The sequence below is a fragment of the Ambystoma mexicanum genome, chromosome 1p (assembly GCF_040938575.1).
Source record: "Ambystoma mexicanum isolate Mex_15411 chromosome 1p, UKY_AmexF1_1, whole genome shotgun sequence".
Lineage (NCBI taxonomy): Eukaryota > Metazoa > Chordata > Amphibia > Caudata > Ambystomatidae > Ambystoma > Ambystoma mexicanum.
In genome coordinates, this window is record NC_090921.1 from 1,504,973,373 (window position 1) to 1,504,985,808 (window position 12,436).

Below are 12,436 nucleotides of genomic sequence, written 5' to 3' on the forward strand. Positions count from 1 at the left end.
GTGGGGGCCTGCTGGCAGTAGCCCTGCACTGCTGGGGGGTGGGGGTGCAAGGGGACATGAGTGGGACATTAGTGGGGGCCTGCCGGCAGGTGCCCTGCACTACTGGGGGGTGGGGGTGCAAGGGGACATGAGTGGGGGCCTGCTGGCAGGTGCCCTGCACTGCTGGGGTGTGGGGGTGCAGGGGGACATGAGTTGGTGATCAGGTGGCTTGGCTGGGGTGCATGCCCATGGTGGATGGGCTGCCTGCGGGACATGACCAGGGGTGCGGGGTAGTCCCCTGTGGTGTGGTCTGCCTGCATGGGCCGTGGAGGGTGTAGAGGGAACACCTGGGAGGACCCACACTGCCAATTCACGTGTAGGACTCCCCGCGCCCCCCGGAAATTCACGTACCCCGCTCTGACAGCTAAATCGCGTGTGAAACTTCCCGCGAACCCTAGTAATACACGTACCCCACTCGCACAGGGCCTATTGCGTGTGAAACTTCACGCGAACCCCAGGAATATTGGCCCTGTGCGAGCGAGCGGGGTACGTGTAGTTCTGGGGTACAGCATGAAGTTTTATACACGAAAGGGCCCTGTTGAGTGGAGTACGTGTATTCCTGGGGTTTGCGGGAAGTTTCACCCGCGATTTCAGCAGGGTACGTGTATTCCTGGGGTTCGCGTGAAGTTTCACCCGCGATTTCAGCAGGGTACGTGTATTCCTGGGGGAAATGAGTGGGGCATGAGTGGGGGCCTGCTGGCAGGTGCCCCGCACTGTTGGGGGGTGGGGGTGCAGGGGGACATGAGTGGGACATGAGTGGGGGCCTGCTGGCAGATGCCCCGCACTACTAGGGGGTGGAGGTGCAGGGGGACATGAGTGGGACATGAGTGGGGGCCTGCTGGCAGGTGCCCTGCACTGCTGGGGGTTGGGGGTACAAGGGGACATGAGTGGGGGCCTGCTGGCAGGTGCCCTGCACTGCTGGGGGGTGGTGGTGCAAGGGGATATGAGTGGGGGCCTGCTGGCAGGTGCCCTGCACTGCTGGGGGGTGGGGGTGCAGGGGGACATGAGTGGGACATGGTTGGGGCCTGCTGGCAGGTGCCCTGCACTGTTGGGGGGTGGGGGTTCAAGGGGACATGAGTGGGGGCCTGCTGGCAGGTGCCCCGCACTGCTGGGGGGTGGGGGTGCAGGGGGACATGAGTGGGGGCCTGCTGGCAGGTGCCCCGAACTGCTGGGGGGTGGGGGTGCATGGGGAAATTAGTGGGTCATGAGTGGGGGCCTGCTGGCAGGTGCCCCGCACTTCTGGGGGGTGGGGGTGCAGGGGGACATGAGTGGGACATGAGTGGGGGCCTGCTGGCAGGTGCCCCGCACTGCTGGGGGGTGGGGGTGCAGGGGGACATGAGTGGGACATGAGTGGGGGCCTGCTGGCAGGAGCCACGCACTGCTGGGGGGTGGGGGTGCAAGGGGACATGAGTGGGACATGAGGGGGGGCCTGCTGGCAGGTGCCACGCACTGCTGTGGGGTGGGGGTGCAGGGGGACATGAGTGGGACATGAGTGGGGGCCTGCTGGCAGGTGCCCCGCACTGCTGGGGGGTGGGGGTGCAGGGGGACATGAGTGGGACATGAGTGGGGGCCTGCTGGCAGGTGCCCCGCACTGCTGGGGGGTGGGGTGCAGGGGGACACGAGTGGGACATGAGTGGGGGCCTGCTGGCAGGTGCCCTGCACTGCTGGGGGGTGGGGGTTCAAGGGGACATGAGTGGGGGCCTGCTGGCAGGTGCCCCGCACTGCTGGGGGGTGGGGGTGCAGGGGGACATGAGTGGGGGCCTGCTGGCAGGTGCCCCGAACTGCTGGGGGGTGGGGGTGCATTGGGAAATGAGTGGGTCATGAGTGGGGGCCTGCTGGCAGGTGCCCCGCATTTCTGAGGGGTGGGGGTGCAGGGGGACATGAGTGGGACATGAGTGGGGGCCTGCTGGCAGGTGCCCTGCACTGCTGGGGGGTGGTGGTGCAAGGGGATATGAGTGGGGGCCTGCTGGCAGGTGCCCTGCACTGCTGGGGGGTGGGGGTGCAAGGGGACATGAGTGGGACATGAGTGGGGGCCTGCTGGCAGGTGCCACGCACTGCTGTGGGGTGAGGGTGCAGGGGGACATGAGTGGGACATGAGTGGGGGCCTGCTGGCAGGTGCTCGCACTGCTGTGGGGTGGGGGTGCAGGAGGACACGAGTGGGACATGAGTGGGGGCCTGCTGGCAGGTGCCCCGCACTGCTGGGGGGTGGGGTGCAGGGGGACACGAGTGGGACATGAGTGGGGGCCTGCTGGCAGGTGCCCCGCACTGCTGGGTGGTGGGGGTGCAGGGGGACACGAGTGGGACATGAGTGGGGGCCTGCTGGCAGGTGCCCCGCACTGCTGGGGGGTGGGGGTACAAGGGGACATGAGTGGGACATGAGTGGGGGCCTGCCGGCAGGTGTCCTGCACTGCTGGGGGGTGGTGGTGCAAGGGGATATGAGTGGGGGCCTGCTGGCAGTAGCCCTGCACTGCTGGGGGGTGGAGGTGCAAGGGGACATGAGTGGGACATTAGTGGGGGCCTGCCTGCAGGTGCCCTGCACTACTGGGGGGTGGGGGTGCAAGGGGACATGAGTGGGGGCCTGCTGGCAGGTGCCCTGCACTGCTGGGGTGTGGGGGTGCAGGGGGACATGAGTTGGTGATCAGGTGGCTTGGCTGGGGTGCATGCCCATGGTGGATGGGCTGCCTGCGGGACATGACCAGGGGTGCGGGGTAGTCCCCTGTGGTGTGGTCTGCCTGCATGGGCCGTGGAGGGTGTAGAGGGAACACCTGGGAGGACCCACACTGCCAATTCACGTGTAGGACTCCCCGCGCCCCCCGGAAATTCACGTACCCCGCTCTGACAGCTAAATCGCGTGTGAAACTTCCCGCGAACCCTAGTAATACACGTACCCCACTCGCACAGGGCCTATTGCGTGTGAAACTTCACGCGAACCCCAGGAATATTTGCCCTGTGCGAGCGAGCGGGGTACGTGTAGTTCTGGGGTACAGCATGAAGTTTTATACACGAAAGGGCCCTGTTGAGCGGAGTACGTGTATTCCTGGGGTTTGCGGGAAGTTTCACCCGCGATTTCAGCAGGGTACGTGTATTCCTGGGGTTCGCGTGAAGTTTCACCCGCGATTTCAGCAGGGTACGTGTATTCCTGGGGGAAATGAGTGGGGCATGAGTGGGGGCCTGCTGGCAGGTGCCCCGCACTGTTGGGGGGTGGGGGTGCAGGGGGACATGAGTGGGACATGAGTGGGGGCCTGCTGGCAGGTGCCCCGCACTACTAGGGGGTGGAGGTGCAGGGGGACATGAGTGGGACATGAGTGGGGGCCTGCTGGCAGGTGCCCTGCACTGCTGGGGGTTGGGGGTACAAGGGGACATGAGTGGGGGCCTGCTGGCAGGTGCCCTGCACTGCTGGGGGGTGGTGGTGCAAGGGGATATGAGTGGGGGCCTGCTGGCAGGTGCCCTGCACTGCTGGGGGGTGGGGGTGCAGGGGGACATGAGTGGGACATGAGTGGGGGCCTGCTGGCAGGTGCCCTGCACTGTTGGGGGGTGGGGGTTCAAGGGGACATGAGTGGGGGCCTGCTGGCAGGTGCCCCGCACTGCTGGGGGGTGGGGGTGCAGGGGGACATGAGTGGGGGCCTGCTGGCAGGTGCCCTGCACTGCTGGGGGGTGGTGGTGCAAGGGGATATGAGTGGGGGCCTGCTGGCAGGTGCCCTGCACTGCTGGGGGGTGGGGCTGCAAGGGGACATGAGTGGGACATGAGTGGGGGCCTGCTGGCAGGTGCCACGCACTGCTGTGGGGTGAGGGTGCAGGGGGACATGAGTGGGACATGAGTGGGGGCCTGCTGGCAGGTGCTCGCACTGCTGTGGGGTGGGGGTGCAGGAGGACACGAGTGGGACATGAGTGGGGGCCTGCTGGCAGGTGCCCCGCACTGCTGGGGGGTGGGGTGCAGGGGGACACGAGTGGGACCTGAGTGGGGGCCTGCTGGCAGGTGCCCCGCACTGCTGGGGGGTGGGGGTGCAGGGGGACACGAGTGGGACATGAGTGGGGGCCTGCTGGCAGGTGCCCCGCACTGCTGGGGGGTGGGGGCACAAGGGGACATGAGTGGGACATGAGTGGGGGCCTGCCGGCAGGTGCCCTGCACTGCTGGGGGGTGGTGGTGCAAGGGGATATGAGTGGGGGCCTGCTGGCAGTAGCCCTGCACTGCTGGGGGGTGGGGGTGCAAGGGGACATGAGTGGGACATTAGTGGGGGCCTGCCGGCAGGTGCCCTGCACTACTGGGGGGTGGGGGTGCAAGGGGACATGAGTGGGGGCCTGCTGGCAGGTGCCCTGCACTGCTGGGGTGTGGGGGTGCAGGGGGACATGAGTTGGTGATCAGGTGGCTTGGCTGGGGTGCATGCCCATGGTGGATGGGCTGCCTGCGGGACATGACCAGGGCTGCGGGGTAGTCCCCTTTGGTGTGGTCTGCCTGCATGGGTCGTGGAGGGTGTAGAGGGAACACCTGGGAGGACCCACACTGCCAATTCACGTGTAGGACTCCCCGCGCACCCCGGAAATTCACGTACCCCGCTCTGACAGCTAAATCGCGTGTGAAACTTCCCGCGAACCCCAGTAATACACGTACCCCACTCGCACAGGGCCTATTGCGTGTGAAACTTCACGCGAACCCCAGGAATATTGGCCCTGTGCGAGCGAACGGGGTACGTGTAGTTCTGGGGTACAGCATGAAGTTTTATACACGAAAGGGCCCTGTTGAGCGGAGTACGTGTATTCCTGGGGTTTGCGGGAAGTTTCACCCGCGATTTCAGCAGGGTACGTGTATTCCTGGGGTTCGCGTGAAGTTTCACCCGCGATTTCAGCAGGGTACGTGTATTCCTGGGGGAAATGAGTGGGGCATGAGTGGGGGCCTGCTGGCAGGTGCCCCGCACTGTTGGGGGGTGGAGGTGCAGGGGGACATGAGTGGGACATGAGTGGGGGCCTGCTGGCAGGTGCCCCGCACTACTAGGGGGTGGAGGTGCAGGGGGACATGAGTGGGACATGAGTGGGGGCCTGCTGGCAGGTGCCCTGCACTGCTGGGGGGTGGGGGTACAAGGGGACATGAGTGGGGACCTGCTGGCAGGTGCCCTGCACTGCTGGGGGGTGGTGGTGCAAGGGGATATGAGTGGGGGCCTGCTGGCAGGTGCCCTGCACTGCTGGGGGGTGGGGGTGCAAGGGGACATGAGTGGGACATGAGTGGGGGCCTGCTGGCAGGTGCCACGCACTGCTGTGGGGTGAGGGTGCACGGGGACATGAGTGGGACATGAGTGGGGGCCTGCTGGCAAGTGCCCCGTACTGCTGGGGGGTGGGGGTGCAGGGGGACATGAGTGGGGGCCTGCTGGCAGGTGCCACGCACTGCTGTGGGGTGGGGTGCAGGGGGACATGAGTGGGACATGAGGGGGGGCCTGCTGGCAGGTACCCCGCACTGCTGGGGGGTGGGGGTGCAGGGGGACATGAGTGGGACATGAGTGGGGGCCTGCTGGCAGGTGCCCTGCACTGCTGGGGGTTGGGGGTACAAGGGGACATGAGGGGGACATGAGTGGGGGCCCGCTGGCAGGTGCCCTGCACTGCTGGGGGGTGGTGGTGCAAGGGGATATGAGTGGGGGCCTGCTGGCAGGTGGCCTGCGCTGCTGGGGGGTTGGGGTGCAAGGGGACATGAGTGGGACATTAGTGGGGGCCTGCTGGCAGGTGCCCTGCACTACTGGGGGGTGGGGGTACAAGGGGACATGAGTGGGGACCTGCTGGCAGGTGCCCTGCACTGCTGGGGGGTGGTGGTGCAAGGGGATATGAGTGGGGGCCTGCTGGCAGGTGCCCTGCACTGCTGGGGGGTGGGGGTGCAAGGGGACATGAGTGGGACATGAGTGGGGGCCTGCTGGCAGGTGCCACGCACTGCTGTGGGGTGAGGGTGCACGGGGACATGAGTGGGACATGAGTGGGGGCCTGCTGGCAAGTGCCCCGTACTGCTGGGGGGAGGGGGTGCAGGGGGACATGAGTGGGACATGAGTGGGGGCCTGCTGGCAGGTGCCACGCACTGCTGTGGGGTGGGGTGCAGGGGGACATGAGTGGGACATGAGGGGGGGCCTGCTGGCAGGTGCCCCGCACTGCTGGGGGGTGGGGGTGCAGGGGGACATGAGTGGGACATGAGTGGGGGCCTGCTGGCAGGTGCCCTGCACTGCTGGGGGTTGGGGGTACAAGGGGACATGAGGGGGACATGAGTGGGGGCCCGCTGGCAGGTGCCCTGCACTGCTGGGGGGTGGTGGTGCAAGGGGATATGAGTGGGGGCCTGCTGGCAGGTGGCCTGCGCTGCTGGGGGGTTGGGGTGCAAGGGGACATGAGTGGGACATTAGTGGGGGCCTGCTGGCAGGTGCCCTGCACTACTGGGGGGTGGGGGTGCAAGGGGACATGAGTGGGGGCCTGCTGGCAGGTGCCCTGCACTGCTGGGGTGTGGGGGTGCAGGGGGACATGAGTTGGTGATCAGGTGGCTTGGCTGGGGTGCATGCCCATGGTGGATGGGCTGCCTGCGGGACATGACCAGGGGTGCAGGGTAGTCCCCTGTAGTGTGGTCTGTCTGCATGGGCCGTGGAGGGTGTAGAGGGAACACCTGGGAGGACCCATACTGCCAATTCACGTGTAGGACTCCCCGCGCACCCCCGAAATTCACGTACCCCGCTCTGACAGCTAAATCGTGTGAGAAACTTCCCGCGAACCCCAGTAATACACGTACCCCACTCGCACAGGGCCTATCGCGTGTGAAACTTCATGCGAACCCCAGGAATATTGGCCCTGTGCGAGCGAGCGGGGTACGTGTAGTTCTGGGGTACAGCGTGAAGTTTTACACACGAAAGGGCCCTGTTGAGCGGAGTACGTGTATTCCTGGGGTTTGCGGGAAGTTTCACCCGCGATTTCAGCAGGGTATGTGTATTACAGGGTTTGCGTGAAGTTTCCCCCGCGATTTCAGCAGGGTACGTGTATTCCTGGGGTTCGCGTGAAGTTTCACCCGCGATTTCAGCAGGGTGCATGTATTACGGGGTTCGTGTGAAGTTTCACATGCGAAAGGGCCCTGTTCGAGGGAGTACGTGTATTTCAGGGGTGCACGGCAAGTTTTACACGCGAAAGGGCAACGCCCTTGCACAATACGTCACAGACGCGCTTACACGCTAAGGGCCTTTGGTCCAATGATGTCGTGTATGTGTGCTGGCGCGCTTACGCGCTAAGGGCCTTTCCTCAAATTACACGCTGACGTACAAGATTTTCACGTGCCAAAACACTCCGTATCAAGCTGGCCACGTGTACACACACGGAAGACCACGCTCCTGCCCTGAAGGCCATTTTCCTGCCCCCAAGAGCCCCGAGCACGCTCCCACCAGCCATCTGCTGCTGCCTGTCTGCCTGCTGCCCATGTTCCCTGCTATTTGGTGCCTGCACGTCAGCCATCTGCAGGGGTCCAGTTGCTGTGTCCACCCCGGCTGGAACAGAAGACTCCCCACTGGGATTCCATCGCTCCACAGCCCAGCCCCAGGACCCAGTTGCCCTCCCACTCCTGCCTCTGGGGTTGCCATGTCGGGCACATCTCCATCTGGCACCACTGGCAACCCCCAGCTAGAGAGGCAGAGGGCCACCAGCTTCACTGCCACCGAAGTTGGTGTCCTGGTGGAGCATGTCCTGGGGCATTATGATGCCCTCTTCGGAACAAGACGTGCCAACAAGGAAGGACGGGAGAGGATCTGGGATGACGCAGTGGTTGCCATCAACGTGGAGGGGGTGGCAACCCGCAACTACCAACATGTCAAGAAGCGCTGGGAGGACTTATGGTCCAGGACCCTCAACAAGGCCCGGCGCCTCGCGGAGGGGGGCCAGGTCAGCCCGAGCAACATCCAGATGAGGGTCCTGGAACGCGTAGGCCCAGCGCTCCACGCCAGATCCTTCATAGGCAGACCCAACTGGAGTTGAGCGGTAAGTGGCCAAGCATTGCTGTGTGAGACAGGGCATGTTGCAGTGTGCTGGTAGTCTGATACTTGCCTGTATGCGTGACATAGGCCATGTATGGATGTGTGTGTGCAGGGACATCATGGTCATGCATGTGGGACCAGTTATGTGTGAACCACATGGTAGGTGCATGTGTTTTAATGCAACATGGGGACCTCTATGCAGAATACACACCTGAAAGCATGGCAGTCTCTGTTCCTGGACATGGAGGGGGGGTGAGGAATGGGTGCTGATGTCACATACATGTATGGTGCACATGTGTGTGTGTGTGTGTGCGCCAGAGAAGTGTGTGTTTGACTTTGAAACGCCATGGATGCATGTGACTTTGAAGGCAACATCTTGGTTTACAGGGGGCCTTGTACATGGGTGTTGATGTTGATTGCAGGCGCCTGGAGTGTTTCTGCATATATGTTGCATGCATTGAGCCATGTGTTGTGGAAGGACAGGATGGAAGTGACATTTGACAGTGCCACTCATGTGTTATTGCTTCCTGTCTAGGGTATTTTGTGCTGTACCCTGATGCTTGTGTTCTATGTCTCCCTCTACGCAGCGTCAAGTGAAGAAGAGGGCGGAGACGGCGCTGTGGAGCCAAGCGGCGGGGATGCCTCCACTGGGCGGCGACGCAAGGCCCAGCCACCCTCCCAAGAATTACCATCATCTGGGAGCGAGGGGGCTGGTGCCGCGTCTGCCACAACGGCTGTGGCGGAAGGGCCGGGTGAGCCCCCACAGGGGCTTCCAATGGCCGAAGACGGTGTGGAGACATCCAGGTTGGTGGTCTCCACAGAGGAAGAGGAGCCCGCTACTGAGCCGCACATGGGGCCTGGTGGGGGTAGTACCAATGGTGCAAGTGGTGCAGTCCAGGGCCAGGGTCAGGAGGCAGCACAGGTCACCGCGGAGGGGCCTGTACATGTCGCTGTCCTTGACCCTGTGACTGCACCATCATGCACCAGCAGGGAGGCCCTGTCCCAGGCCCATTCGCAGGTAGGAGAGAGTGCCATATCACCTGCCTCTCCACTACCTGCGGGCGAGGGGTCCCGTGACCGCATGGGATCCGTCCTGGTGGGTGTCGTGATGCGCACGCGTGACATTCGTGATGACGTGCGTTGTTCCTGGGCGGAGAACGCACGCCATCATGAAGAGCAGCGTCGTGAGGTGGCACTGCTGGCAGGGGCCCTGGTTGGTGGGGTCCTACATGTGACACGCACTCTGGCGGACCTCTCCTCCTCTGTGGAGGCTATGCGCCGGTCGTTCTCCACATCGTCTTCCAGCCCAGATTCCACCAGGGCCCCCTGTGGACCTGGCCTGACCAACACAGCCAGCTTGGTGGAGATCCCATCCCTGCCACAGTCGGGAGTTGGCGGTCCAGCAGGGCTGGACACCACAACTGGAGACCAGCAGATGGAGGATGTGCAGGCACCATCGGACAGGGCACATGGACAGCAGCAGCAGCAGGAGCAGGATGTAGGTGGGAGCAATGATGGCTCGAGGCCATCAACATCGGAGGGGCAGGCATCAGCCATAGGGCAGGAGGACCCAGGAATGGGAGGATCTTCCGTGTGGCTGCGGTTGGGCCAGCAGATAGGTGCGGAGCGGCGGCAGGCGGAAGAGGCGCGGCTCACGATGGTCAGGGCGGAGAACTCCATGCGTCGGGCATTGAGGCGGGCAGAGTGCCTCAAGGCAACTCACAGGGAATTGGAACAGGCCATGAGTGCCTCCCTGCGAAACCTCGGGGCCAGGACAGAGGCCCGCCTCCAGGACATCGACATGGAGTTCGATGAAGCCCTAGCCCGGGACACCACAAAGTGAGCCGCTGGACTTGCCCGCCGCCATTGTATATAGTTAGATAGTGTTAGGTTTCCTTTTGTTTTTTCTTTATTTTGGTTGCGCTTGGACAATGCATCATGTTTCTGTATATAGTTTTTTATTAGGTAGTATTTTTGATAGATTTCATTTCTTCAGTTGGGCTCATGGACCCTGGATTGTTCATCTGTATATAGTTCATCATTGGATTCTTCTCTTTTTTTTTTATTTCACCATGGAGCAATGGTTTTCACTTTTCTTTTTTCCCTTGGATTTGCTTTGTTGGACTGTGACTTTGGACCCCATTTCCTTTGGATTTCTTTGGATTATGATTTCTTGTTTTTCAGTTTTTCAGGGACATGCAGCTTTTCTTTTTTTATTACCATTGTTGTTTGGTTGATTTTCATTACATTCATGTTGTGTTTAATACATTTTTTCTTCATACTTCGATGTGTGGTATTATCTCATTGCTTTCATGCATGTCATGATATGGATTTTCACATTCACTTGCAACCATTGTGTGTGTGACGGACATGTGTTGATTTACATACTTGCCATTGGGGCTGTATCATGTAATTGCCTTTTGTTTGTGGGTGGATGCAATACATGGTTGGGTCTTTGGGCTGGGCAGGCTGGCCATAAGGGCCATGATTGAGGATCGTCATGACCTGGGGGCAGGGGGACATGAGTGGGACATGAGTGGGGGCCTTCTGGCAGGTGCCCCGCACTGCTGGGGGTGAGGGTGCAGGGGGACATGAGTGGTACATGAGTGGGGGCCTGCTGGCAGGTGCCCTGCACTGCTGGGGGTGGGGGTGCAAGGGGACATGAGTGGGGGCCTGCTGGCAGGTGCCCTGCACTGCTGGAGAGTGGGGGTGCAAGGGGACATGAGTGGTGGCCTGCTGGCAAGTGCCCTGCACTGCTGGGGGGTGGGGGTGCAAGGGGACATGAGTGGGGGCCTGCTGGCAGGTGCCCAGCACTGCTAGGGGGTGGGGGTGCAGGGGGGAATGAGTGGGACATGAGTGGGGGCCTGCACTGCTGGGGGTTGGGGGTGCAGGGGGGTATGAGTGGGACCTGAGTGGGGGCCTGCTGGCAGGTGCCACACACTGCTGTGGGGTTGGGGTGCAAGGGGACATGAGTGGGGGCCTGCTGGAAGGTGTCCTGCACTGCTGGGGGTGGGGGTGCAAGGGGACATGAGTGGGGGCCTGCTGGCAGGTGCCCTGCACTGCTGGGGGGTGGGGGTGCAAGGGGACATGAGTGGGGGCTTGCTGGCAGGTGCCCTGCACTGCTGGAGAGTGGGGGTGCAAGGGGACATGAGTGGTGGCCTGCTGGCAGGTGCCCTGCACTGCTGGGGGGTGGGGGTGCAAGGGGACATGAGTGGGGGCCTGCTGGCAGGTGCCCAGCACTGCTAGGGGGTGGGGGTGCAGGGGGACATGAGTGGGGGCCTGCTGGCAGGTGGCCTGCACTGCTGGGGGTTGGGGGTGCAGGGGGATATGAGTGGGACCTGAGTGGGGGCCTGCTGGCAGGTGCCACACACTGCTGTGGGGTTGGGGTGCAAGGGGACATGAGTGGGACATGAGTGGGGGCCTGCTGGCAGGTGCCCTGCACTGCTGGGGGGTGGGGGTGCAGGTGGACATGAGTGGGACATGAGTGGGGCCCTGCAGGCAGGTGCCCCGCACTGCTGGGGGGTGGGGGTGCAGGGGGACATGAGTGGGACATGAGTGGGGGCCTGCTGGCAGGTGCCCTGCACTGCTGGGGGGGGTGCAAGGGGACATGAGTGGGGGCCTGCTGGCAGGTGCCCTGCACTGCTGGGGGTGGGGGTGCAGGGGGACATGAGTGGGGGCCTGCTGGCAGGTGCCCCGCACTGCTGGGGGGTGGGGGTGCAGGGGGACATGAGTGGGGGCCTGCTGGCAGGTGCCCCGCACTGCTGGGGGTTGGGGGTGCAAGGGGACATGAGTGGGGGCCTGCTGGCAGGTACCCTGCACTGCTGGGGGGTGGGGGTGCAAGGGGAAATGAGTGGGGTCCTGCTGGCAGGTGCCCTGCACTGCTGGGGGGTGGGGGTGCAAGGGGACATGAGTTGGTGATCAGTAGTGCAAGGAGACATGTGGCTTTGCTGGGGGGCATGCCCATGTTGCGTGGGCTGCCTGCGGGACATGACCAGGGGTGCAGGGTAGTCCCCTGTGGTGTGGGCTGCCTGCAGGGGCTGTGGAGGGTGTACAGGGAACACCTGGGAGGACCCACACTGCCAAATCACGTGTAGGACTCCCCGGCACCCCCGAAATACACGTACCCTGCTGAAATTGCGTGTGAAACTTCCCGCGAACACTGTAATACACGTACCATGCTCCAATCGCGTTTGAAACTTCACGAGAACCCCAGTTATACACGTACCCTGCTGAGATTGCGGGTAAAACTTCCCGCGAACCCCAGTTATACACGTACCCCACTCGCACAGGGCCTATCGCGTGTGAAACTTCCCGCACACCCCTGAAATACACGTACCCTGCTGAAATCGCGTGTAACACTTCACGCGCACCCCTGAAATACACGTACCTAGGCCAATCACGTGTTAAACTTCCCGCGCACCCCGGAA